Here is a 27,916-nt window from a genome sequence, read left to right on the forward strand (position 1 = left end):
ATATGATATTTGAGATATCTTAGTATATTTTAGATACGTCTAGTTCCTCTTGCAGAGAAGGCAATGGCACCCCACTCCAGTACTCTTGCCTGGAAAATCTCATGGACGGAGGAGCCTGGTAGGCTGCAGTCCATGGGGTCGCTAAGAGTCGGACACCACTGAGCGACTTCACTTTCACTTTTCACTTTCATGCATTGGAGAAGGAAATGGCAACCCACTCCAGTGTTCTTGCCTGGAGAATCCCAGGGACCCGGGAGCCTGTTGGGCTGCCGTCTATTGGGTCGCACAGAGTCGGACACGACTGAAGCGACTTAGCAGCAGCAGCAGCAGTTCCTCTTGACACCACAGTCCATGGTCTTCTCCGAGTATCAAAGTATCAGGGCCTTAATCATAGAAGTTCATACAATATTGAAGATAAGGATTTCAGAAATTAAATGGTTTTTCCCCAGTTCACAAAAAGTTGATCGGTAAATGAGAAATTCAGTCTATTAACTTATAATGGAGTAATTACCTACTAACCAGAGATTTTTTCTTTTATTAACAGCATTAAATTTTCTAGTACAAGGTTTTATTTTGAAACAATTTAGAACTTACAAGAAGTGGCAAAAATAATAGAGAATTCCATGTACCCTTCACACAGCTTTCCCCAATGATAACAGCTTACATAACCATAGTATGTTGTCAAAACCAGGAAATCCACATTAACACACTATTAACTCAAGTACAGACATTATTCAGAATTCACCAGTTCTTTATACAGTGTGTGCGTGTCTGTGCAGTTCTATAAAATTTTACCACGTGTAGATTTAAGTTAACATCACTGCACTCAGGATACACAACTGTTCAATCACTACAAAGAAACTCTCTCCCATTACTCCTTAAGTTACTCCATACCCTTTTCCCTAACCCTAAGCCTTGGAAACCACTAATCTGTTCTCCATCACTATAATTTTATCATTTTGAGAATTTATATAGTGGAGTCATAGTGTGTGACTTTCTGAGATTGGTTTTATCCTCTAAGCATAATACCCTTGAGGTCCATCCAAGTTGTTGTGTGTCTCAATAGCTCCTTTTCATTCCTGAGTAGTATTCTATGGTATAAATGTACCATAGTTTGTTTACCATTTACCAGTTTATGGTCATTTGGGTTAATTCCTGGTTTTGCTATTAAATGTAAATTTTCCATAAACATTTATGTATATGTTTTTGTGTAAACCAAGTTCTCATTTCTCTGGGATAAATGGTTAGGAGTAAGATCGCTGGGTCATAGGGTAAGTGTGTGTTTAACTTTATAAGAAAGTGCCAAAATGTTTTCTGGAGTAACCAGTATAAGACCTTAAAAATTATGTAAGTAATATATGTTCAGTTTAAAAAAAATTAATGTAAGATAACTATGTATAAAGTGAAAAGTTAAATTATAAGCCCTGGAATCCTATACCACCTATTTCCTGAGAGGTAACTATTGTTAGGTTTCCTGTATGTTCTTTGAGAATGTTGTATGCCTATACAAGCACATACATTTATTTGCAAATACACATTCACAAATGGGACCACACTATAAAAGCTATTTGCAACCCTTTTTTTTCATTTAACCTATCCTAGGCATATTTGTGTATCAGTAGATAAATACATACTTAATTGCTTTAAAGGTGGGCATAGAACCCCATTGTATGGATGTATGATAATTTACTCAATCAGTTCCCTAATGACACCATTTCTATCATGGTCAGTTTCTCTTTATTACAAAACTATAATAAAAACCTACGTTTATCTATGTGTAACTTGCATGAGCATATCTGTATGATAGATTCTTAGGAATGGAAATGCTAGGTCAATTTTACATGAGATTTTTTTTTAACCATTTACACTCCCCACCAATGGTATATGAGAATTCTTAGTTCTTCATCAACACTGAGTATTATCAGAATTTAAAATCTATGCCAACCTTGTACAAGTGGTATTGAATTTGTATGTCTTTAGTGGTAAATGAAGTTGAGCGCTGTATTATCTGTTTTATATATTTATTAGCCATTTCTGCATTTATTGTCCAGTAAGTTGACTGTTTGTTCAGTTTTCTACTGGAATATGTTTATCTTGATTTGTGAGAGTTCTTTGTATATTAAGGAAATTAGCCTTTTTCATTCATGTAGCGAATATTTCTTCACAACTTATAGTTTGTCTTTTGCCTTTGTTTATGGTATATTAATACATAATTTAAAATTCCTGTGAACACAAGCTTATTCATCTTTAAACTTTTGGGTTTTAGGTCACATATATGTATGCTGTGTAAAGTAGGAGACTATCTGGAAAACCTAATTATAATCAGAAGCTTGCTCCATTTACATGGAGTCAGAACAAAAGAATTATGGTATGCTTTATTCACACCTGTGATAAAATGGGAGGATCATCTCTGCTACACAGTGGGGTATGCATCACTAGAGATGCAAAATATTTTTGCATCACAGTGTTTTGCTCCTCACATAGTATCAAATATTCTATTAAATTTTACTTTTTCAGTATTTATCAGGCACCATATGCTTCTGCCATTACAATATTATCTCATGAAGGACATGCTACAAATAATGAAGATTAAAAGCCTATTTTACATCAGTTACATATTTCATATGATGACAGTTTCTCACTTTGTCTTCAAATTCTAAGGGTGTACTCTCTGTCTTTCAGTACCCTAGGAAATAAATTCCACTTCTCAGGACAGGACTGGGGCCTGCAGCACTGTGATTTGCATATATTGAAGATTTAATAAATATATTTTCTGAACAAACTCTAGAAAAAAGAGGGGCTATGGTGAAACATTCTTGAATATTGGTGTATATCTGCTATAAAATTTATTTCTGATGTTACACCAGTTAGTTATTAATCTTCCTCAGTGGTATTTTTTTTTTTACAAAATGAAAGTAAGTTTACTAAACAGAGGAACTTTTCAATTTTGTTCAAAGTATAAAATTGTTTAAAGAAGTCTCAGTTGCTACATAGACAATCAGCTGAGGATGTAAATTTATAAAATAAATGAAAAACTATTTGTACCGTGTACTATAAATGTGATGTGTGGAGCAGAAAATCAGTAATTTACAGCTAATACTAAAACAGGAAATCATTTAATATCAATTGATACTAAATTGGCACAAGTGAACTAAATTAATGTAAAATGATTTGGTACAGAGCCCATTTTTTTCTATTACTTTAAGTGTAATTTTGCATTAACTTATATAACTGTAAATTTTCCACTACTCCCTATTTAATGTTCTAGCTGCATCCTTCTTTAACTTGAATCTATTAAAAACTGTATAACATTCCACCAAAGATGGTCTATAAAAGAAATGGAAATTTATTTTGAATAGTATTCCACTCCACAAAGTTCTAGAGGTAAGAAAAAATGTTTCAGGTTTTAGATGTTTAACTTTTATTGTCCAGTTGATTAAATATACCATAACTCTTTTTTGACGTTGCACGGAAAAAAAAACCCAACAAAACCCAATGACCACACAGGATAGGAGAGAAACTAAGACAGGCGTGACAGGGATGTAATTGAAGGACTGAAGATAACCATTATTTCGCATTAGGAAAGGCTTTAGAAGCTCTCTCCGGTGAATTCCTCACCATTTACACGGGGCTTGCATTATTTCTCCTTTGGAAAATGTGTCTTGTTATTAAATACATTTTTTCCTTCTGATTGAAATCTAATTTAATATTACAGGAATAGCTTAAAGAAACATAAAAAAAAAAAAAAGAAAGAAAGAAACAGAAACAAAGAGCTCTTCTTAACACTATTGTGTGAATCTGTAACAGCCAGAGAAACATTGTAAGAGGTCACTTCTCCCCGTCCTGGGAGAAGCGGCGCTACCAAGGGGACAGGCCCTCCCGGCGTTGACTCCGCCCCCACCCCCGACCCGGAGAGCTCGTGGCGGTCCAAGGTCCGGGACGCAGGATGCGAAACAAAAAGCAAACAGCCAGGGTGATAGAGACTTAGAGTTAACTGGGTCGGAGGAGCGATAAGGGGATCTTTTCGCATTTCAAACATCTTGAGGGAAGGGCGAGGAAGAATGATAAGAAGGAACCAAAAATTCTTAACTAAGTGGCGAGGCCGCCTCCGCCCACGCTTCCAGGAAGACGGTGGATAAGCGGGGGAGGCGGGGAAGACCAGGGAGGGCTCCCCGACTCCTTCTGCCCGAATTTCGATTTCCCTCCCCTCCGCCCAGAGAGTGCAGAAGAAATTGGTGGAGCGCGGGGCCTAACCTAGTAGCCCAGTTCCCTAAGTCTCTCAGACCCTGGAGAGAGACGGAGCACGTTTTCTGCGAGACGGTACTAGTGGTCTAAAGAAAAATAATAGTTTTTTTCCCCTCCAGTGCTAGGTCTTCCCGGTGGAGAATCAGCTCGTTTTCTCTCCACATCCAAAGCCCAAAGCGAGCAAAACAAAACAAAACAAAAACTCAAAAAACAATCCCCCTTAAATCACTTAGGATCAGGTGCCCGAGTTGCACGAGTTTACTTCTTTCGGTGGGAAGGAGTAGGGGGCGCGGGGAAGCGAGGGGCCGGGATCTAAGGCCAAAGGCTCCCTCGCTGGGCCGTGTCACAGCAGGGGACCTCGAAGGGTGATGCCCGACTGGGCTGCCACCTCGGGCGGCACGGCGTGGGTAGGAGTGGGCCGGGGCACCAGTTCCCAGCGAGCCCAGTTTCCGATTTCCCACAGCGCGGGGCTCCTCCGGACATCCCTACCGCCCTCCCCTCGACCCCCCCAATAAAGAAAGAGGAAACGCGGCGCGACCAGCTGCGCGGCGGAAGCGCCGCTCAACGAATGAGTAAGTCAGGCGCGGGCACGGCACCTTGTTTACCCCACTCGGCGGCGCGCCCCTACGGGCGCCTCGTTGAAAGGCGGCGTCGGAGACGCTGAACCCGGGAGGCAGTCGACCCCGATTGGCTGGTGATTGGGAGGAGGACGCTGGGTGGGAGGGCAGGGGGCCAGGCGTTGCAGTGGCGACTCTTTGCCGCTAGATGACGCTCCCTCCCAACGGGAGCCGGGCGCGGGTTCGCGGCCGACAGATGGCGCCTGCGCGTTCCATTCGCCTCCAAGTCGCCGAAGAGCGAACACCCCAAACAATCCCGAAGCGCCACCAAAAAAAAAAAAAAAAAAAAAAGAGAGAGAGAGAGAGAAAAAAAAAAAAAAAAAAAAAACCCGCCGGATCCGACCGCCACTTTCAAAACCCCCCACCGCTCTAGAACCGCGGGAGCTTCCGTCCCTGAGTAGAATTCAAGGGTGTAAAAGAAGAGGAAGGGAAAAATATCTTGTACCAGCCCAGGGGTGAAGAAGCCCCCGGCCTGAGAAAGCAGGAAGGAGGAGTGGGGGAGGCGAACAGTCTCGTTGCTGCCTCTGTGTACGCTGAGGGGGGAGGTAAGTTATAAAATGGCGGAGGCGAAGCTTCTAGAAGTTTGGAGGGGCACCCGGAGGGCGCGGGGCCCACCGTGAGCCGCGTGTGGTTGAAATAGGGCGCGAGAGAGGAGTTGGGAGGGAAAGACACTGGGCACTCTTGCCGTTTAATTTCTTCTCTTATTCCTTTACCCCCAGCGGGGCCCGCTGTAGAGCGGGCGGCCAAGTGAAGCCGGAGAGAAGCGTCCTCGTCCCCGCGTAACCCCCGGCCCTTCTTTCTCCCCTCTTTCCCCAAGTCGCTCCCTCAACACTACCAAGGAACTTCCAACCCCCTCCCTTTTCTCCCTACCTCCTACTCCTAGAGTGGCTTTCTACCGCAGGACTCTTCTTTTCGACTACCCTCGCTGAAGGCTTTCTCTTCCTTCCCTCGCCCCGCTCTCCCTCGGGGCCTCTACGGAGACCCCCCCCCCCAATGGGTGGCCCAAAATGGAGAACGCGGAGCAGCGCAAGATGGAGGCTCTGCTTCTCGGTGTAGCGTTAGATTTAGGTGCCTTTTCTCCGGCAGGCTCTTAAGCCTGGGAGAGCCCGAACTGGAGGTGGGGTGGGGTGCGAGCCGTAGTGGGGGAGGCAGGCCGGGCGGCCGCGGTCAGGATGGGGGAAGAGCGCGGCATCGCGGCGAGGGGAAGGAAGAGAGCAAAATGGTGGTGCTGGGAACCTAGGGGGGAGGGGAGGCGAGGAGGCTCGCTTGTGTATATTTGGGCCTCGGACCGAGGGAGGCGAGGGAAAATCTACTCTGATCACACCCTTCCCTCGTGCCCCCTCCCTTCTCCCTTCCCCTCCTTCCTTTCCTCCCTCCCTCCCTCCCTCCCTCTCTTCCTCCCTTCCTAGAGAGGGAACAACATTCATGTGACGGGCCCCTCTGCTTCTCCCCCGCCCCGTCATCTCCAGCGCGTGGTGGGGGAACTGCCGGGGAAAGCGATTGGCATCGATCTCTCCATCCCTTCCGAGGCCCGACTTCGGTCAGTTTTCTTCGGGCAACAATTTTCTAAATAGGTTGGGGTCTGGCGGTGTTGGCCCCCGCGTGCAGACCTTGCCCCGAAGGGGGCCCTGCCTGCCTGGCATGGGAGGAGGGGGGAAGGGCGGGAGTGGAAGGCTGTTTGTTGGGGGGTTTTGGCGCCACTTTTGTTTTAGTTTTAGTGCTGCTTTTCGTTCCCACCCCCACCCGCACTGTCTTTCTCAAGGCACGAACTGAACTGATCCTTGCCCCAGGTAGGCAGCTTCTGCTTTTTCCCTCCACACTTTTATTCTTGCTTGGGGTTGACTTTCTTTTTTCTTCTCTCGCGTACCCGGCGATCAGTGGACGGCGATTTTAGGACGGAAAGGGTCGGATGGGCCATGGGAGAGAGAAGGTGTGGGAAACAGCATCAAGTAGTTCCGTAAAACTTTGAGCCCCGTTCCCATTTTCTTCTGGCCTACATTCGAAACGTATTGTTGATTTCTGCCCCCTTTTTTCCCCCCGTCGCGAGAATGTCTTGTTTTCCCTTTAGTTTTTTTTTTTTTTTTTAATAAACCGCTGTACTTTCGACATTTAGTTTCCGCTCCTCCTTGGTGTATATGTCATTTTATTTTTAATCCTGAACTGTAATGGGTTTTATCGTATGATTTTTCATGCTGCAGTGTCCAGCTTTAATTTTTAGAATTGCATTAGTAGTTTCATCTGGTTTGTGAGACTTTCTCCGCCGTGGCCTAGAAATGTTTTATATGTTGTTGCCTACCGCCCCCCGCTTCCCTCTCCCTCCTCCTTTCTCTTGGATGTAGTTTTTTAATTGAGGGTCATGGTATTTGATTAAATGGTTATTTACAGTTTACGTGATGTATCTATTAAAAACTTTTGATCTGTAGGGTTAGATTTAAGTAAACGAAAAGCTCGTGCTGGTTTGAGATGGTTCCTTAAAATGCGCGGGCCGTCCCCCCCACCCCCCCCCGTAAAGCCTCATCTTCCCCTCGCACGGGAGTGTAAATTCCATACCCCTTTTCTCCCACGGACCGCCGTATTTCACGGCAGCCACACCCTGTATTTGTCTCTGTGGATTGGACTCATTATCAGCTTAATTTAGTGACTCTTAAACCACCATGATGGGACTTGCTTAAGCACGAAGCTTCTTTTCCTGTTTAGTCCTAGTGGTTAGTGTCGAAAGAGGAATAATCGAGGTTTCTTGATGAAACCTGGTGCGGTCCAACCTCTGCCTTTTTTCTGTTGTCTTTTTTCCTACTCCGGGCTGTTGGCGGTGTCAGCACCGCTGCTGGGGGCGGGGGTGGAGGGGAGAAAGAGTCGGGTTACCGAAGTGCGTCATTCCTGGCTCTAGCAGGGCCTGCTCGGGAGCTGCTGGTGTTTGTTACTGTCCTCGCAGCACTTTCCTGCCAACCTTCTCTCTCTGCGTATTGGTTGGGAGCAAAAGCAGGAGGCGGTCTCCTAATTCTATCCGGAGCCTAGCGCGTTGCATTTAAGGGTATATGTGAACTTATTTTAAAAAAATGGGCCCTGTAAAGTGCATACATGTCTCTTTAATGAGATACAATTCAGATAGTTTAGATTTGCTTTTATATATTTTCCAACGAAAGGTGGGGTTAATTTTGAGCATTTTAAACCTCTTACGTTAAAATGCCTGTTTTTTTTTTTTTCCTACGCTGATATCAATCTATAATTAGGAATCAGAAGGGCCAGTTAAGGCATAACTGTTCAGCGGTTTTTCGAGTGATTGAATTGTAGTTTTATGACACATTATGTTACATAGTGTGCTTTTTCTCGTTTTGAGCTAAGGTGCTACGTGAATGCAAGCTGATTGTTCACGTTTAACTTCATTCTCATCACATATTCCTATTTACTCTTTTAGATGTAATTTTAAATGTTTCCTTTGGATCTTACTGACTTCATTAGATTCTTAAAGATGGTTCTTTCCCTTTTTAAAAAAAATCTTCTAACTAACAAGGAGTTGTATGGGGTAGCTGTACAGTTACATTGTTAAATTCTGACTTCTTGCTAGTTTTTGATACTTTTATTATCTTTCGATTTTTCTCTGTACTTAGTACAATATCTTCCTCAGTTCTTTTCTGAAGATAATTGGGGGAGAGGTGGGAGGTAGAGATGAAACAAAAGTGGCCTTGAGTTGGTGGTTGTAGCTGGGTGATGAGTACGGGAGAGCTCATTGTACTATTCTCCCTACTTTTGCGTGTACTTGAACGTTTCCATAATTAGAAAATTTTGAAGAAAAAATTCAAATTATCTTGCAATTTTGGTGTAATGACTTAAGTTTATATTTACATATTATTTGCATGAGAAACTTGGCCTTGTGTATAAGTAATTACACAATGTCTGACTTACAAACTCAAAAAATATTTAAATTGAACCAGTATAGAATAAACAAGATACTTATAAATTGGTTGAACTTTAAATATTTGTAACTTAGTCTGAATTTGCTCTACTTTTAGTTTCTTTTTTAATCCTTTGAAAATAGGAAAATTCCATGAGCAAATTTTGTAAATTCTGCTTGGTGTCTATTTCATTAAGTTGGAGTTCCAGTGAGTCAGTATGAAAGGGATTTACTATTAATAGGAGGGGCTTTGGCAGTTGGAATAAGTGACAGTGGAAGAGATTCGGGTGCCCTAGGGAGCATTCCTAGTAAGAAGATCGAGGTAGGAGTTGAATTCTGTTTGAGTATTTGGTGTTTAATGAATGGGTAGAGAAGAGGATTGGAAAATAAATGTACTTATTAGTTATTCTTTCCCACTGTGAAATAACTATAGCTATAGCACTTTAAGGTATCAGACTGGCAGTTGGGGGTGGGGTGGGTTTTTAAAAAATTGATCTGAAAATGAATGTTTACATATAAAATGAGTTAAAGCTCCCCTCCCCCCACTTTTCCTGGTGGCTTAGACGGTAAAGAATCTGCCTGCAGTGCAAGACTCGGGTTCGATCCTGAGTTGGGAAGATCCCCTCGAGAAGGGAATGGCTACCCACTCCAGTATTCTTCCCTGGAGTATTCCATGGACAGAGGAACCTGGCGGGCTACAGTCCCTGGGGTTGCAGAGAGTCGGACAGGACTGATACTTTCACTTTTCCCGCCACTTTTAACCATTTGGTGCTATAAATAAAAGTTGATGTGTAAAATATTTTAATGTTTTATTAAGAACATCTGACCACTGCCCATCAACAGTAAAAATGCATTGATATTAAAACCCTCAGTCTCCTTAGTTTATTTGTAATTGCTCCTACAAAAAAATGTAAATTATTTGAAATAAAGTACCTTATTTTCTGCAATTTTGTATTGTTCAGTGGCAGGTTTTTTCACCCTATAAGATGTATTTTTGAATGTTTGTCAAAGCTTTAAAGGGAACCCAAAATAACGGATATTTAGTTTTTCTGTTTGGTGATGTGTGTTCCTTAATCATTATTAAAGCCAAAATTCCACCCTAGGCTGGTGACAGACAGACATTTCATAATTGTTATTATTAGTCTGTTTGTATATTATATATTCATCATTTTAGCCTTAGAAAGATGTTAAGACAGTATATATTTTGAACTCTTATTTGTATGCACATAATTTAAATAGATCATGAGGATTGTGACTTCAGATTTATTTTATTGTGGTGAGGCAAGAGCTAAACTACTAAAGCAACAAATTATGAGTTTGGCAACTTTGTTAACTTCAGTTAGTTTTTTTTTTTTAAAGCCCAAGGACTCAAGATTTTAATGAAATTCAATTATACATTATTTTCTCATTGTTTTCTTTTTCAACCTTAATGAGAATCTGTGAATTAAAATGGGTGGGTTAGGGTGGGAGACAGGTTTAGGCTCAAATTATCCTTCGGGAATATGGGGTTCAGTGTGAAAATATGCCTTGGACAGTTTAGTAATGCTTAATATTCTGTATGTTTAACTGATGCCATCCACAGTCATGCGTGCGAAGGGAGTAAACAGTGAATAGCGTATTTCTGCTTTGGGTTCTTTATAGTAGATGGAGGTCTTCAGTTTTTGATGCTGCAAGTTTTGAGCTTAAAATTTACATTAGATGGACACAGTGCTCTGTCTATTACATGTCACTGGGATAAGGTTCATATCTCTTTAATGTTGTGACCTTTTTGTGTCTCACATAGTAAAAAAAAAAACTGGTCTTGTGTTAGTACTTTGACATTACTGTTAGATTATTCAAAGACCTGAACACAACTGTTTATTGTGTAGCGGAGCACTATCCTGTAACTATTTTGGGAGTTGGGGAGCATAGCAAAGACAAGGGATAGTCCAGGTTATCTATGGGTGTCAGTATATATTGAAACATTACCAATTACTAGTAAAGAAGAAACTTTAAAGATTCAGATTATTTTAAAAGTTCTTTACATGTAGTATAGTTTTGTAATTTCTACATTTGGTACATATTTAGGACTTGTAATTTGTGGTTCAGTACTCTTCCTGTATAATAATTTTCTGTATCTTCGGCTATCATGAGTGGTGGTTATTGCATGTTCTCTTTGGCAAAGATATGTGAGAAAGCAAAATTGTCAGCTTGATTTTTTTTTTTTTTTCAGTCTCCTGAGTCGCCTGCTTTGCATTTAATTTAGCCAAATTTTATGTTTTGTCAGTATGAGTGGTGTTGCTTGGTAGAGTCTTAATTTTTGTATGTGTTAGTCACTCAGTCGTGTCCGACTCTTTGTGACCCCATGGGCTGTAGCCCATTAGGCGCCTCTGTTCATGGAATTCTCCAGGGAAGAATACTGGAGTGGGTTGCCATGCCCTTCTCCAGGGGATCTTCCCCACCCAAGGATTGAACACAACTCTCCCGCATTGCAGGCAGACTCTTTACCTACTGAGCCACTAGGGAAAGCCCTTTTTGTGTATGTACATTTAAAAAAACTACATCTCTTTACCAGCTATGGTAATCTGCTACCTGAACTGTATTTTTAATGTCTGCTTGCTATAGTTCTATCTTTGGTAATAACCAGAAGAAAATAAGTCTTTACCTATGGTTAGTCTAGTCTGGAGATTACTGAAATTGATTTAAGCCCCACCCTCTCACCTTAAGCCCCACTCTCCCCCTGAAACCAGGGGATGGTGAATAATGTTGATGGTCTGTTCTTTTTTGTAATTTTAATTGGAAAATACAGGACTAGGCTTGATGAGACAAACTAGAGAGGTTTCTATAAACTCTAGATAATCTAATGTACAACTCCAAGAATATAAATGTATATAAATAAAATATATATTCTTAAAATACTGTTGAACATTGTTGGAAGGGGAAAAAAGGAAGTCCTGTTTACACTTTTGCATGGATAACCTGGGATTTGTTGTAATGGGATTTGACCTATAACTTGTTGAATCCTGAGCTCTTCTAAGAAACTCTTCATTTAGTTGCCACTTGAATGACTTAAATGCCAATAACTGTACTATGTGTTTTAACATGTATTGTTTAAAACTTCTCAGCTACCTTGCAAGATAGATGGTTGTCATTTTACAGATGGAGAAATTGAGGCTCTGGGAGAATAAATGACTTGTCACAAAATAAAAATTGACAGTCTGAATTCATACCCAAAGTAGTCTGGCCTCAAAACCTTTGTACTTTTTTGTTAAGCTCAGTAGTTTCTCTTAACTTGGTTAGGTCTTAGGATATCCATCACCAGAAAGCATGTTTCTTTTCAGTGTTATGAAATGAGTTTTTTAAATGTATCATACAGGGTAAATGCAGGTTTTTTATATACAGGATTTGATAAGTTGCTGCCTGATGAAGGATCTACATTGTGTTTTATACTGAAAGGTTAAATAGTTAACTCTAAGCTTTAGATTTGTTTGAGTATGCTCATTATGCAGAAGTTTGTGGGATAATTTTTTTTATTATTATTTTAGATGAGATAATGTGTTGAATTGTATTCTTGATTTTGTGGGGGGTGTCATAGTATGGTAGATAGAATAGTTTCACTAATATTTTTTTCTTCTGTCATTTAGTCTCTTTATAGAAAGGAGGCTAAATGTGTCTGAGAATAGTTCCCCAGTCATTCAGCATGTTTATCATGTGCTTTAAAATGAGAATTTTGGTGACTCATAATTTACTGCTCTGATTGGTTATGTAGGGGTATGTTGTTGTTATTTAATGTTATCTTAAAATGTTTTCTTCTAAGTATTAATAACTTCTCTGTTTATACTTTTTATTCTAGTTTATCTTTCCACTTAATTAACATTTCTTGTTCTTATTTTTTTAAATCAGGTAATAGTTAATAATTGCTGCCCTGAATTACTTCGTTCAGTAGTGATCAGAATCTTGGTCTCAGTTTTCTTTGCTTTTCCTCTTTCTCGTTCCTGCTTTTCATAAACTATAACTGGAACTTTTCTAATCTGAAGGAATGCTAGATATTGTATATCTGGCCTAAGGTAAATTAGTGGAGTTGTGGTAAAACTGAATATATTAGTGCTTTTCACAGCCATAAGTCAGATTTATATATTTTATGTTAATTATTTTCTTAATGATTGTAGGAAGTATTTTTCCAGGTGATAGTCTTCTCCCCAGACTCAATATTGAGTCTTTTCATCTGTATTTTCCCCTTTGTAGTCCCAAGTACCACTGCTCTTCTACCACAGAATTATGCCCCAAGGCGTCCATTGTGTGTAATGAATTAGTTTCTTCCTTTGCATCTAGAAAGATACTAGCTCTGTACTCTTCTTGGGAGAATTCAGGAAATTGTCACTCAAATCATTTTCTGAGTTCTGTGGTTAATAACATTAGGAACCCTTATTGAGAAAGGCTCCTAGAATATTAAGGGACTTGGTTTAGTGCTAAACAAGGTTTTACTTTTCATGGTTACTTTCCTGTCAGTAACCCTAATATAGCCTTTACAAAGTAAAATATGATAAAGTATATTTGATAAAATATGAGTGCAGTTGATACTATTGCCATCTCTGTGGGATAAAGTGGTTAGTGTTGATTTTAGGCACTTAGTGCTACTTGGTTTTAAAGAATTGAATATTGAATGTGGGAAGTTAAATGCGTAGTTTCATTTGTGAAAAGGAATATTGTAGGAGCTCTGTTCATTATATTATTCAAAACCTTTTATAAGAAGTTTTTGACAGTGACTAACATTAACAGTAGCTGACCCTAACTGTACTCTTACTATGTGCCAGACATTGTTACAAATGCTTTATGTATATTAGCTTATTTAGTCTTCATAACCCTCTGAGGTGGGATGCCCATATGATTTATTGTTCAAACCAGCATACTGTTGAGAGTGAAGAGTGAAAGGGGCAATAAATGGATGGCATGCTAGGATAATAGTATAAAGTAGGACTGTCCCAGAGTAACTAGGATGCATGATGACCCTGATTAACACCCCTACCCTCCCCACCCCACTTCAGAAGAGGAAACCAAAAAGGTAGGAGGCCAAATAACTCGCCCAATTAATTGAGTGGTCAGAAGAGATTCGGAACCTCTCGGAGATTTCTTTGGGCAGGAATGTGATTGTGGGCATTTAAACTGCTTTATTTTAGAGTTTATTTTTACTCTTTCGAAGGAGTTTTTAATCAGTATGGGGTCCACAGTAAAAGACAGGAGATAGTGTTTTTAAAAACCCAGTAGAATTTCCAGTTGGCTCTTTTCAAATGACGATGAAGACTTAAATGACTATGTGTTAATGTTGAAGAGCAACTTCTCTGAGTGAGGTCCTCCTAAATAAAAGCAGAAAACTCCAAGATAACTACTTTTTACTGTTTACATCTGTTTGTTCTTCTTAAGTTGTTTAGACTCCATTTATGGGTTTCTTAGGAAATGTGAATTGTATGATATTTCACGGGGGTTCTTAGATGGAAAATTTCTTAGAAGATAGCTGAAAGAGATACAGTTTTGTGACTAAGGAGAAGTAGTATTAGAAAAGAAAGAAAAGGGTCTAGTTTAGAGACTTGTTTGAAGTTAAACTGATTCTGTACCATACTTTGAAAATTAAGTCTTGTAGATGAATGTGTCACTTCATAAAATTAATAGTTCTCTTTTATTTTTGATAACTTTTGCAGTTGCTTTGTATTCCCAGTCTGTTTATGTTTGTGGTATATCCCCTCCAAAAATGAATACTGTAGGTGAATTCAAACCTTTGGAGAAATGATTTCAGCATAATGGCAGATTTTACTATTTTGTAAACTAAGGTTTCTTTTCCCTCTTTTTCTTCTTCTAGTGAGAGTGAGTAGTAGACAGCTGATCTTAAGAGGACTGTGCATTTTATTTTCATACTTAGCTGTTATTTTAATATTTCATTGAGGAAGTTGTGTGTTTTCCCCCCTAGCTAGTTCACTTTAGAAAGTTTTGTTGGTGTCAGTATATAAACAACTGAGAGGTTATTAAGTAGGTCTATTCAGTTTTTGCTTCCCTGGTGGTTCAGAGGGTAAAGCGTCTGCCTGCAATGTGGGAGACCCGGGTTCGATCTCTGGGTTGGGAAGATCCCCTGGAGAAGGAAATGGCAACCCACTCCGGTACCCTTGTCTGGAAAATCCCATGGACTGAGGAGCCTGGTAATCTATAGTCCATGGGGTCGAAAAGAGTCGACTGAACGACTTCACTTTAACTTTCATTCAATTTTTAAGGGCTTCCCAGGTGGCACCAGAGAAGGCAATGGCACCCCACTCCAGTACTTTTGCCTGGAAAATCCCATGGATGGAGGAGCCTAGTAGGCTGCAGTCCATGGGGTCGCTAGAGTCGGACACCACTGAGCGACTTCCCTTTCACTTTTCACTTTCATGCGTTGGAGAAGGAAATGGCAACCCACTCCAGTGTTCTTGCCTGGAGAGTCCCAGGGACGGGGGAGCCTGGTGGGCTGCCGTCTATGGGGTCGCACAGAGTTGGACACGACTGAAGTGACTTAGCAGCAAGTGGCACAGTGGTAAAGAATCCGCCTGCCAATGCAGGAAAAACGGGAGACTCGGATTTGATCCCTGGGTTGGGAAGATCCCCTAGAGAAGGGAATGGCAACCCACTCCAGTATTCTTGGCTGGAGAATTCCGTGGACACAGGAGTCTGGCAGGCTGCAGTCCATGGGGTCGCAAGGAGTCAGACACGAGTGAAGCAACTGAGCATGCGTGGATTCAGTTTTTAAAGTCATTTGTTTAGTTCACTGAAAGCCATCATGAAGTTGGAAGGAGGGGGACTGCATTTCTGACAAGGGGAAGGAATTCGTGGACCTCATAGTGACTGGTAGACAAAAGGTTATTTTGTGGGTGTGATTTATTACATAAAATTAATACAGATGGTGTTTTTAAAAAGTTATTGTTGGGTTTTATAATCTGGGGCCCATGGATAAGGTAGAGGTGTGAGACCCCTGTGAAATTAATGTACAAAATATATGTGAAGTGAAAGTCGCTCAGTCGTGTGCGGCTCTTTGCAACCCCATGGACTTCTCCAGGCCAGAATACTGGAGTGGGTAGCCTTTCCCTTCTCCAGGGGATATTTCCAACCCAGGGATCGAACCCAGGTCTCCTGCATTGCAGGCAGATTCTTTACTAGCTGAGCCACAAGGGAAGCCCAACAAAATGTATAACTATGCATTTATTCGAGTTCTCAGGAGTTCCTTTGTTGTATCAACTGGTAGATAAAGTGCCTTTAGGGATGGGATATACAGTTGTAAACTACATAGACTGCTCTCAGCATTGTCATTTGGGTTTTATCACCCCAAAAGGCTCAAAAATAACCCCTTTTGAAAACATTGTGTACTGGAATTACTATATATTAAGGAATACTATGTTAAAACCACTAGCTATCAATGCAGTTTTGATAGTGTCCTTAATTTAAGATTAGTATTTAAAAATAAGGACTACTATGAAAAGCTTTGGGGGAAAATAACAATTGGACACTGTTGTTAGAGCACTGGAATGCTTCAGTCTTTAGTGGTTGTGAATAAACTTAAGTTAAGAGTCCATGACCATCCCCTATAACCAGTCACTGTTATCTAAAAGTTGAGACCTTCTGATTGATAGTGTGCTTCTGTGTAAAAGAAAAAGAGGCAATCAGCAATCACTCTGTTATATGGGACTCTTGTGGTCTGTTTCAAGTTCAAAATGCTTGCTTTTAAATAGGAATTTAAATTTATCTATGCTTGTTTTGCTTTTTGACTTTGGAGTGTTACCTTGAAATGTCTTTGTCACAGTATATGATTCTCATTAAATTCATTCTCTACACATATATGATGATGCAGGTTTGGTATATTTAAGGTAGAATTTCCATTTCAGGATTGTGATGTATGATACACTCTCTTCTTGGATTTCTAACCTTTTTGTCTTCAAAAGGAAGAATTTTCCCACACTCTACCAATGTATCTCTCGCCTGGTACCTTATTTGCAAACTTTACGATGATTAGAATGTTACTACAAAGAACACAGTTAATATCCTCTTACTGAAAAAGGCCTTTTTTGTGGCTTACAGAAGTAGTATTAAAGATAGTTAGGAATATGAACCTTGGAGAATTTCCCTTCTATGTTAAAGAAGTAGAGAAAATGTAGGAAATATTAGCAAGCCATAATATTTTTCCTTTGGGATATGTCCCTCCCTGTTTCCACCACTCATTCAGGCCAAAAGACATTCCTTAGACTTTATTCCTGGCAGGAGAATTGAGGAAGTGGTGGTAGCTATGGCTGGCAGGGAAGCAGAAACTTGAAGGTATGTTTTTGAAAAGCAAATTTGTCAATGACAAATGGATTTTTCCAGCTTGAATATATGTACTTTCTGGAGTTTTGATTACATGTGTCAGTGGATAAAGTGCTACTATTCATTGAGGAATATTCAGTAGTTGCATTCGTATTTGGATGTTCTAAATATACCTAAATTTCAGAGGACTTATGTGGACAATACAGGATTGTATTAGAAAAGATTGCTTAGTAGGGAAATAGTTCGTAAATCTTCGAAATTAGACTGGCACAGTTATCCAGGTTGCTGCAGAAAAGTAGCAAACGTCACATGAGAGATGATTATTGTGTGTATAAATACGTAGTGCTTATGTACAATATTGGTGATATCCAAATTTATTTCCGTTTCTTTATTTAGCTATACTGGGTCTTCATTGTGGCACGTGGGATCTTTTTAGTTGTGGCATGTGAACTCTAGGTTGCAGCATATGGGATCTAGCCCCTTGACCAGAGATTGAACCTGGGCCCTCTACATTGGGAGTGCACAGTCTTAGCCATTGGACCACCAGGGATGTCCGCCGGTTTATTTCTTATAAGTAGTTTACCTTTTTCAGACAAGGAATTATGTTTTTATGTGATTTTGAACTGTCCCATTGTGTAATACGTACACAGATTCTCAAATGATAATTAAAACCTTGGGTTTTCTAGAAATGTAACGCTGCATTGAAATCACATTATTAATACCTCATTTTAAAAAGTTCTCATGTTGAAAAAGTAGGAGTCAGTCTCCTCTAGTTGGCTTTGCATTAATGATAAACTTTATATATCTACAGGATATCATTTATAGGATCTACTACATGGCAAGGCTCCCTAACATTTCATTTTTATTTCTTAAAAAGACATGTGTGAGGTAGTTGGTGATATTTTAATTTATTGAGGTTCAAAATGGTTAAGTGACCTGCCCAAGTTCACTCAGCTCGTTCGTGAGTGGCAGTGCCTGCTTTTGAATCCAGTTTTGCCTATTTCTAGCACACTTCTATACATGGTGATGATACATTGCCTCCCAGTGGGATGATTTATGGACTTGTGTAGTGATAACTTTTGGGTGGGGAGATGAGGGGGCAGGAATCTTAAATTGATGAGACTGAGGAAGTTAAACTCGAAGTAGTCAGAAAATGTTCGGAAATTAGGTAGAAGCCTTATTTTCTACCAGCAGCTGATAGGGAATAAATTACTTTGAATCTGAAGTTATATGTGATGTGTTTCATATTTTATAATAAGCATCAAATAACACCTGAAAGAGTGTTGAGTGGGGGAGGATGATAAATTTTGTTATATTTAATTTGTTGTAATCCTCAGTTAAGTGACATCTGATTAAGAAATTAAACTTCTTTGAAAATAAACTATGAAACAGAATGTTATCCAAAGCATCATTGGCATTTGCCTCCCTGGTAGTGTTCCTACTAAAGGACAGTGGTAAATTGCTCTACATCCAAGTAACACCATGATGCTACTTTTGTGTTCTTCTGTCTTTTTCTTCTGTTTTTCATTTTTCTCCAGTACTTCGTTTTTGTTATTCTTCTATTTCCAATGTCTTTATAGTTTCTAAAATTCTCCATTGAAAGTAAAACTTTCGATTTTGTTTTTGCTTTCATGCTACTACTACTAATACAATGTAACTCTATATGCTAGGCACTGAAATAAAAGTGATTTAAAAAATAGACTCATTTTATTCTCCCAACAACTCTATGAGGTAGGTACTATTACTGTATCCTGTTGACAGGTGAGAAAACAGAGGTGCAGAACAAAAAGGTAAAATTGCCCAAGGACACATACCAAGGAAAGTGGTGGAGCCTTGATGTGACACCCAGGCGAACTGATGAGAGTCCCATGTTGTAGCTCTACAATATCATACTGCTGACTCTTGACATTAATGTGAATGGTTTCCTCATCTTGACAGTGTATTTATTTTAAGCCCTGTCTTTAATTGTGAAGTATGTTTGTTCATCCTAATAGGAATTTTAGAGGTCAGCAGAGGATTGGACAAATTTCTGATCCTCAGGTTTCCTGGCTATAAAATGAGTAATCCTCTCTGCCATATTCTATTATGGGGATTAGATAACAATACTTTTCTGAGTGTTTTCTGTATGCCAGACAATAGGCTAAGGGTTTCGCTGCCATGATAGGCCCCCAGATAATTGTAATGTTTTCAGTTACTGAGTACATTCTATATGTCATATACTTGATGTAGTATATTACTTTTACATTTTAATCTTGTATAGGGGATATTGTACTCATTTTACAGAAAATTGAGGCCTAAAGAAATTGAGTAATTTCCCCAACTATACCTTAGGGCGTTTGTATTTGCTTGCTGGTTCCTCTGTCTTGTGTGGTTGCTCATTTCTTCAGGACATTTTGCTCAAGTAATTAGTCTTTCAGTGAAATATTCCTTGGCTGTAGCGTGTGAAATACCTTTTGCCCCCAGCACTCCCTTTCTCTTTACTCTGTTGTATTTCTCTGCTGTACTACAGTTTCTCTGTTGTATTACTCTGTTGTATTTCTGCATTATCAAACATAGTTTTATGTGGATTGTCTCTCCGCCTTACCATGTAAACTCTGTGAAGGCAAGGATATTTGTCTTGTTCATTACCTTAACTCCAGCACCTAGAGTAGTGCTTGGGACATAATAGGTTGTATAATATTTGTTGAGTGGATTCACTGTGTGGTATCCTGAGACTCACTAGACTTACTTGCAAGCTGACCCAGAATTAGACTGATTTAATCTTAATAGACAAGATAGGCATTTCCTGGAACAGAGAAGTGATAAGGATTGTGCTTGGACCTGTTTCTGGGTGGGAATGGGGAGGCAGTTGTGTCTCATGTTGTAATTTTTAGAAGTCTGTTCTCGTGAATTGCCTTGAATTCCTGGAGGAGTATATGCCCTCGGGTCAGCTTCTAGGTTCTCTGAAGCTGTTTTATCTCTTAATAGAGGTCTACTTTCCAGCTTCTTTTGACTGTCTTAACTTTCAACCCCTCATTTTGCCTAATGATTTGTTCATTGACCATTTATAGTATATTTGTGATGTGCACAGTATGGAGCTAGATAAGTTGGCTTCATACAGGAGAATTCCTCGCTTTGCCATAATATGCACGTACATATGTATGTGTGTGGGCTTAAAAAAGAAAACAAAACTGCCATGTATTAAAACTTTAAATTATTGTTTTAGTTACTATTTTCATAGCAACTTACCATCATTATTTTGTAGTATCTTGGAATTCATACTTCTTTCTACTTATAAAATTTATTGTAATAATTATGTACTTAGAACATGGTAGTAGTAATGCTGTACTATGCTCTTGCATTTGAGTGGTAGTTAATTTTTGAGAGAAACAAAATTGTATTTTTAGATACTTCCACCTTAAGCTGATATTAGTGCAACCGGAGGTCAGGAGATATGAGTAAGAGGTAGACCTTAGGGATCCCTATGCATAGTGTACATTGGTCTTTAGCGGGGAGAAGTTACAAATAAAGAGGAGCAGAAGGCCAAGAGTGGGCAGGAGGACCACTAACATAGGAAAAATCTAGGAAAATGTACAAATCCATAAGCATCTCAAATTTGAAAAGAATCCAAATGGTGTGTTCTCCTATCTGGGACATGCTTTAACATTGTATACAGTATTAAAACTGTTGTTTCAATTATGTAAAGTTGAAATTATCTTTAAAGTTGATATTTGTTCTTGTTCAGTCACTAAGTCATGTCCAACTCTTTGTGACCCTATGGACTTCAGCATACCAAGCTTCCCTGACCTTCACTATCTCCCGGAGTTTGCTCAAACTTGTGTCCACTGAGTTGATGATGCCATCCAACCATCTGTCGCCCCCTTCTGCTCCTGCCCTCAGTCTTTCCCAGCATCAGGGTCTTTCCAATGAGTCAGCTCTTCGCATCAGGTGGCCAAAGTATTGGAGTTTCAGCTTCAACATCAGCCCTTCCAACGAACACTCAGGACTGATCTCCTTTAGGATGGACTGGTTGGATCTCCTTGCAGTCCAAGGGACTCTCAGAGTCCTCTCCAACACCACAGTTCAAAAGCATCAATTCTTCGGCACTCAGCTTTCTTTATAGTCCAACTCTCACATCCATCCATACGTGACTACTGGAAAAACCGTAGCCTTGATTAGACGGGCCTTTGTTGACAAAGTAATGTCTCTGCTTTTTAATATGCTGTCTAGGTTGGTCATAACTTTCCTTCTAAGGAGTAAGCGTCTTTTAATTTCATGGCAGCAGTCACCATCTGCAGTGATTTTGGAGCCCAAAAAAAGTCAGCCACTGTTTCCCCATGTATTTGCCATGAAGTGATGGGACCAGGTGCCATGATCTTCATTTTCTGAATGTTGAGCTTTAAGCCAACTTTTTCACTCTCCTCTTTCACTTTCATCAAGAGGCTCTTTAGTTCCTCTTCAATTTCTGTCATAAGGGTGGTATCATCCGCATATCTGAGGTTATTGATGTTTCTACCGGCAGTCTTGATTCCAGTTTGTGCTTCTTCCAGCCCAGCGTTTCTCATGATGTACTCTGCATATAAGTTAAATAAGCAGGCTGACAATATACAGCCTTGACGTACTCCTTTCCCGATTTGGAACCAGTCTGTTGTTCCATGTCCAGTTCTAACTGATGCTTCCTGACCTGCATACAGGTTTCTCAAGAGGCAGATCAGGTGGTCTGGTATTCCCATCTCTTTCAGAATTTTCCACTTTTATTGTGATCGACACGGTCAAAGGCTTTGGCATAGTCAAAAAAGCAGAAGTAGATGTTTTCCTGGAACTCTCTTGCTTTTTCGATGATCCAGCGGATGTTGGCAGTTTGATCTCTGGTTCCTCTACCTTTTCTAAAACCAGCTTGAACATCTGGAAGTTCATGGTTCACGTATTGCTGAAGCCTGGCTTGGAGAATTTTGAGCATTACTTTACTAGCGTGTGAGATGAGTGCTGCTGCTGCTGCTAAGTCGCTTCAGTCGTGTCCGACTCTGTGCGACCCCATAGACGGCAGCCCACCAGGCTCCCCCGTCCCTGGGATTTTCCAGGCAAGAGTACTGGAGTGGGGTGCCATTGAGATGAGTGCAACTGTGTGGTAGTTTGAGCATTCTTTGGCATTGCCTTTCTTTGGGATTGGAATGAAAACTGACCTTTTCCAGTCCTGTGGCCACTGCTGAGTTTTCCAAATTTGCTGGCATATTGAGTGCAGCACTTTCATAGCATCATCTTTTAGGATTTGAAATAGCTCAACTGGAATTCCATCAGCCCCACTAGCTTTGTTCATAGTGCTGCTTCCTAAGGCCCACTTGACTTCACATTCCAGGATGTCTGGCTCTAGGTGAGTGATCACACCATCGTGATTATCTGGGTTGTGAAGATCTTTTTTGTACAGTTCTGTATATTCTTGCCACCTCTTCATATCTTCTGCTTCTGTTAGGTGCATCCATTTCTGTCCTTTATTGAGCTTATCTTTGCATGAAATGTTCCCTTGATATCTCTAATGTTCTTTAAGAGATCTCTAGTCTTTCCCATTCTGTTGTTTTCCTCTATTTCTTTGCATTGATCACTGAGGAAGGCTTTCTTATCTCTCCTTGCTATTCTTTGGAACTCTGCATTCAGATGCTTATATCTTTCCTTTTCTCCTTTGCTTTTGGCTTCTCTTCTTTTCACAGATATTTGTAAGGCCTCCTCAAGACAGCCATTTGCTTTTTTGCATTTCTTTTCCATGGGGATGATCTTGATCCCTGTCTCCTGTACAATGTCACGAACCTCCGTCCATAGTTCATCAGGCACTGTGTCTATCAGATCTAGTCCCTGAAATCTATTTCTCACTTCCACTGTATAATCATAAGGGATTTGATTTAGGTCATACCTGAATGGTCTAATGGTTTTCCCCACTTCCTTCAATTTAAGTCAGAATTTGGCAATAAGGAGTTCATGATCTGAGCCATAGTCAGCTCCCGGTCTTGTTTTTGCTGACTGTATAGAGCTTCTCCATCTTTGGCTGCAAAGAATATAATCAGTCTGATTTCGGTGTTGACCATCTGGTGATGTCCATGTGTAGAGTCTTCTCTTGTGTTGTTGGAAGAGGGTGTTTGCTATGACCAGTGCGTTTTCTTGGCAGAACTCTATTAGCCTTTGCCCGGCTTTATTCTGTACTCCAAGGCCAAGTTTGCTTGTTACTCCAGGTATTTCTTGACTTCCTACTTTTGCATTCCAGTCCCCTATAATGAAAAGGACATCGTTTTTGGGTGTTAGTTCTAGAAGGTCTTGTAGGTCTTCATAGAACTGTTCAACTTCAGCTTCTTCAGTGTTACTGGTCGGGGCATAGGCTTGGATCACCGTGATATTGAATGGTTTGCCTTGGAAATGAACAGAGATCATTCTGTCGTTTTTTGAGATTGCATCCAAGTACTGCATTTCGGACTCTTCTGTTGACTATGATGGCTACTCCATTTCTTCTAAGGGATTCTTGCCCACAGTAGTAGATATAATGGTCATCTGAGTTAAATTCACCCATTCCGGCATCAGTGCTGATTCCCAGCATCAGTCTTTTCCAATGATTCAGCTCTTTGCATCAGGTTGTTGAAGTATTGGAGCTTCAGCATCAGTCCTTCCACATTTTGGCTGTTGTGAATAATGCTGCCAGGGACATGGTGTACAAAAACCTGTTTGAGTCCCTACTTTAAATTCTTTCGTGTATATACCGAGAATTGGAATTGCTCCACAAATGTTTGAGTGTCTATATGTGGTATGGATGGTCCTCAGCATTGCAGATATCAGTGAAAAGAAAAGCCTGGTCCCTGCCCTCAGAATTTATGGTCTAGTAGGGAAGAAAGATATTAAATAAACACAGTTAAGTATGGTAAATGCTGCAAAAGTATGTCACAAGATAGTGGAGGACAGAGGAGCCTGGCGTGCTACGGTCCATGGGGTCCTAAAGACTGGGACTGGCCATGTGTATATTTTATATGGTTGTAGTCATGCATATACTGTTAAAGTAAAAAGGATACAAAACAGTAAATGCTTTTTCATACTGATATCTTCTATAATACCTCACTCCCCCACCTATCACCACATGGAAATCATTTTTGTCTTTCCCCTCCTCGTTTAAAAATTTAATGCATCTGGTATATATTTTTGACTCTTAAGTGTGGTAGGGCTTTCGTGATGTTGTGATTTATAAGTGACATATATATATTTGGTCTTCTTCCCCATTTCTGGCCCAGAGCTCCCCAAGCCCTTGGAATTTTCTCAGTGTTTAGGGTGGTAGAGGTATCTTTTGTTATGTTAATAAGGTGACTTTTAGAAAGCACCCTAGGATGAGGCCAGCCCTGGTGGCTCAGAGAGTAGAGAATTTGCCTGTAATGGTTACTAGTGAAACCTACTGTGATTAAAGGGTTAGAACTTTCAGCCCCCAAACGCACCCCAACTCTGAGGAGGAAAGAGGAGCTGGACTTGGAATGCAGTCACGATTGGCCAATCATTTAATCAATCCTGAACTCTCCCCAGAACCCCAAAATGAAAGGGTTCAGACAGCTTCTGATTTGCTGAACATGTGAAGATTTGGAGAGAATGGCAAGCTCTAAGAGCGCTTGGAGGCTTCCTCGCCCTTTACCCATGCGGTGTGTCTCATCTGGCTGTTCTGAGTTAAATCCTTTTACAGTAAAGGATATGTAGGGTCGCAAAAGAGTTGGACATGACTTAGTGACTAAACAGCAACAATAAATAACTTTAAGTAAAATGTTTCTGAGTTTTGTGAGCCTTCATGGCAAATTAATTGAACCCAAGGAGGAGTTCTTAATGTAAAAAAACACACAGCCTCAAAGTTGAGAATTATGTTTTGTTTGAAGAAATTTATGAGGACTTAAACCCAGAAGGCATCATCCCAGAAATCTCTGAGGGAGTGCTCCAAAGAGGTGAGGAGCCAGGGTAAATAGAAGTTTTGCCACAAAAAACAGGTGGTTAGAATATCAAAAGATTACTGTCAGAGAAAACTAGATATCTCAAATTAATGAATTTACTGCTTTTCTTGTATGGGAAGATGCGAGAGTCTGGGCTGACTGAAATCATTCCTTTGATATGCACCTCAGTTATCTGGGGATACTGTTGTGTTCTTTCCCATGCTCAGTCCCCTCAGAATCTACCATTGTGTGGTGGCTGCAGTGGCTGAGGGCTTGGCAGCCTGTTTTATCTCCCTCCTGAGTTCCCTCAGGGCTCACCATGGGACAGGCTAGTGGCTGATGACAGGATGGCCATAGCATCCTTTGTTTGCTGATGAGGCAGGTGGCATTTTTCATTCACACTGAAAGTGAAAGTCGCTCAGTTGTGTCCACTCTTTGCTATCCCGTGGACTATACAGTCCATGGAATTCTCCAGGCCAGAATACTGGCGTGGGTAGCCTTTCCCTTCTCCAGGGATCTTCCCAACCCAGGGATCAAACCCAGGTCTCCCACATTGCAGGTGGATTCTTTTCCAGCTGAGCCACCAGGGAAGCCGAGGAATACTGAAGTGGGTAGCCTGTCCCTTCTCCAGCGAATCTTCCCGACCTAGGAATCAAACTGGGGTCTCCTGCATTGCAGGTGGATTCTTTACCAGCAGAGCTATCAGGGAAGCAGGCACCTCTGTTTTATAGCCAGTGGGTTGGAAGTAAGGGAACAACCTGGACTTGGAACTGCTCTCTGAAGTGGAGTTGGACGAGGGCAGTCCTGTAGGACTGAATCCTTAAATCTGTGAAATGTGATGCTGTCTCAGGGTAGATAGTGTCAGAATTGAGTTGAATTGTAGAGCACCCAGCTGGTGTCTAGAGAATCTTTGGTGCTGTAAGAGATATCCCCTCCCTTGCCTGCAACACAACATTGGTATTGGGTCCCAGAACCAATTTAGCTATACACATTTGCCATACCATGAACTACCTAATTATTTTCCTTGCTGTACATTTGTCTCTTTCCACCTGTTTGAGAAGGTACAGCTTCTATGAGTAACTTTGTTTTTTTCCCCCTATCTAGTTATGTCCAGGAGTGGGATCATGCTGTCAATCAGTGTGAACTTTTGGAAGATCCTTGTAACTGAAGATGTGTTGTTTTGCAGTAGGGTTGTACCCACCTTACAGGCCCACTGTTGCTGTCATATGTGGTAATCACATTCCTGCTTTGGAGATGTTTTTTTAAGCAGTTTTACAGTGGTATTTCAGATTCTTTTAATTTGTGTTTCTTTGATTACCAACTAGAATGAACATTTCCCCTTATTTTTGGGCAAGGTATTTTGTAATGTGACAGACAACACTTAAGTTTAACCTGAGGGCCTTTTTAATTATGAGTATACAGTAGTTTCTGGTTAATTACTGGTAGTGATGGTTTTTAGTATTAAGTAGATCTATCTGATTATTTTAAATTGGATTTGTGTACTATTTCGTAATGTCTGTTCACCTTATTCAGTGGTGTTAGTTCATTTCAATTTACAAACAGCAGTTGCTTAGGAAACCTGCAATAATCTATTCATCCACTTGTCTAGCCCTGTAGCTTAGGTTACATTCATTGGACACTTCGTGGTTGAGCTGCGCTCAAGTGTTTTGTAAATACAGTATGAGAGAACCAGTGGTAAAAGCCCAGATTTTTTTTTTCACTGCAGTGTAATCTTTTTAGCAATGAAGCCTACAGTAAAATTAAATTTTTATTAGTAGTTCAGCCAGTTTCTTGATAGTAATGATTATTTTTAGTCATGAGCAGGGTAGATAAAGTGGAATTGGCTGTTCAACATCATTCTTGCAAAAAAAAATTACATGATTGTATTAATGGTTGTGACACTAGTAGTTCATAGACTACTTCCAGGTAGAAGAAGTTCATAGTCTTCTACTGAGAATTTGTCAGTACTGTGGCATTAGGAAACCAATGTTAAGAGATACCCTTCTTTAGATACCTGGTAATGTTCTAGACTATCTAACTTAGAGTGATTAAAGATACACTTTGAGGGGAGGGATCTTAGTACCCAGACCAGGGATCAAACCTGTGTCTCCTGTATTGGAAGCTCTGGGTCTTAACCACTGTACCACCATGAAGTCTCACATTAGCGGCTTCATAATGAAAAAATGTTCAGGTCTAGGAGAGAAGTTCAGGGTAAGTGGAAATATAGAATAGTTAATTTTCAAGCTTTATTTTTTGAGATTAGGACTTATTTTAGTTTTAGGAACATAAAATGTATTATTTATAGTTTAGTTAAAATGATCATGGATGTTACATTGTGTTTAAATGTAGTGAATGGATCTCTGCTCTCCTGTCAACACAATCACCTTGTTTTACTTTTGTGGTAGTTTTACCACTGCTCGGTATTTTCGAATTTCTTTTTGGTCTCTTTCTCCTAGTAGAATTTAAGCACCATGGAAGAAGGGACTTTACTGTTTAATGCTATAACTTCAGTGTTTTTAACCGTACATGGTACATAGTAGATCCTTAGGAAATACTTGTTGAATGAATGGATAAACAAACTAATTTAACTGGATATGATTGAAATATTTAGAAATAAATTCAGTCCTAGTTATGAATGTACCTTAACTTCTGAACTTAAGAAATATCTCATGTTTTTCAGTTTTTTTTTTTTTTTTTTTTTTTGTTTTTCAGTTTTAAAATCAGTTTGAGAAATGGGAGAAATATCTCAGAGACTTGTCAGTGTTACTATAGAATATAAGAAATTAGAAGTAAAGTTAAAAAGACATCAGTCTCCAAAGTTCATTAAGTAAATCTTGCTTTGTGTAACTATATCTGTGGCTTCCCAGGTGGCTCAGTGGTAAAGAATCTACCTGACAATGCAGGAAACGCTGGAGATGTGAGTTTGATCCCTGGGTCAGGAAGATCCCCTGGAG

The 27,916-nt window shown here is 40.2% G+C and overlaps 1 protein-coding gene across 8 annotated transcripts in view; it reads left to right on the forward strand.

Annotated features, from left to right (window-relative positions):
* The first annotated feature begins 516 nt into the window (after nt 1-516).
* STAG2 (STAG2 cohesin complex component) overlaps nt 517-27,916 on the forward strand; it is a 133,390-nt gene continuing 105,990 nt past the window's right edge. For 2 of the 8 annotated variants that reach the window (XM_061409518.1, XM_061409522.1), the window contains exon 1: nt 517-5,407. The gene's annotated coding sequence lies outside the window, so the exon portion shown is untranslated. The other 6 variants (XM_061409520.1, XM_061409524.1, XM_061409517.1 and 3 more) reach the window with 6 other exon arrangements.

The sequence above is a fragment of the Bos javanicus genome, chromosome X (genome assembly GCF_032452875.1).
Source record: "Bos javanicus breed banteng chromosome X, ARS-OSU_banteng_1.0, whole genome shotgun sequence".
Classification (NCBI taxonomy): domain Eukaryota; kingdom Metazoa; phylum Chordata; class Mammalia; order Artiodactyla; family Bovidae; genus Bos; species Bos javanicus.